Below are 1,423 nucleotides of genomic sequence, written 5' to 3'. Positions count from 1 at the left end.
AAAAAAAACTTTGAAAAGTATATACAGTAAAAATGTCCCTGCCTCCTAGACCTCCTCCATAAAAAAACCCTAAATTACTAGTTTTTAAAAATACTTCTAGAGATAATTTTAAGCATGTGAAAGCAAATTCATGCTTATCATACAAATGGTAGCATATTATACATACTAATATTAGTATATAAGAAACTTTCTCATTCTTTATTATAGATGGATAGTATCCAGTTGTGTGAATAAAGTACACTTTATCCATTTCCTTCTTAATACACATTTATATGGTTTCCAATTCCTTTAATGTGGCCAATAGTTCTACAGTGAATAATCCAGTACAAATGTCATTTGTAAGTATGCAAAATTATCAGTAAGATAAATTTCTAGAGTTAAATGACTGAGTCAAGAAATATATGCACCTGTAATTTTGTTAGACATTCCTAATTTTTCTTCCTAGCAGTTATAAGAATTCTTACCAGCAAGGCAAGTTAGTTCCCATTTTTTCTGAGACTTTTACCAAGTGCGTAAAATTAAAAAAATTTTGTTGAACTTTTGCCTGATACATCAGTGTAGTTTTAATTTATATTCCCCTTATTATGGATAATATAGAGTATTAATTCATGGGTTTAGGAGCCATTTATATTGCCTATGTGTGTGTGTGAACTACTTGGTCATATACTTTTCTGTATTTCTTTTGTTAGACTTTTTCTTATTGATTCCTATAAATTCTTTATATATTAGGAAAATTGACTGTTATCTATAATATGTCATAGGAATTACAAATACGTTTACAGTTTTTCATCTGTCTTTTCATTTTGTTTATGGTGTTTTTTGCAGTACAGAAAATTAAGGTTTAAGTAATTAACTTTATTGATTTTTTTTTTTTCTTTTATGGATCTGGCTTTTGTGACATTGTTAGAAAGGCCTTCCCTACATCAAGGGCATAAATTATTCTCCCATCATTACTTCTGCTTCATTTATGGTCAAAATCAGGTAATCGGGTCAAGTCAACGGTCAATATTCTGGGCATTGTAACTGCTTTGCTGATTAATCATGGCCAGCACACTGCAGAGACCTTGTACTTGTTCTGATTGAGGAAGTTAGGAGTTCCTTTATGTTTCCCAAGGGACCCAGCCCCAACACTTGACTGAACCTCCTTTAAGCCCAAAGGATCCAGCAATAACAAGCTGTCTAATTTCAAGGACTTCTGGGGAAATGATTAAATACCAAGTTTTTTCTATGTCTTCTTTGTAGTTTATGTATGCCTTGATAAATTAGAGTTGAATATAATTTAGTTATACCTGTGATTTGGGTTTATCCATTATTCTTACTCTTCATTATCTTAGATGATTTGAAGTTGACTGTGTAGTGTATATTATTTTATTAACATACAACATTGCCTTATTGGCCTATTGGCTTTATAAATAAGGAACTA

This window comes from Propithecus coquereli, unplaced genomic scaffold (assembly GCF_000956105.1).
Source record: "Propithecus coquereli isolate 6110/MARCELLA unplaced genomic scaffold, Pcoq_1.0 Scaffold174, whole genome shotgun sequence".
NCBI lineage: Eukaryota > Metazoa > Chordata > Mammalia > Primates > Indriidae > Propithecus > Propithecus coquereli.
This window is presented reverse-complemented; position numbering follows the sequence as displayed.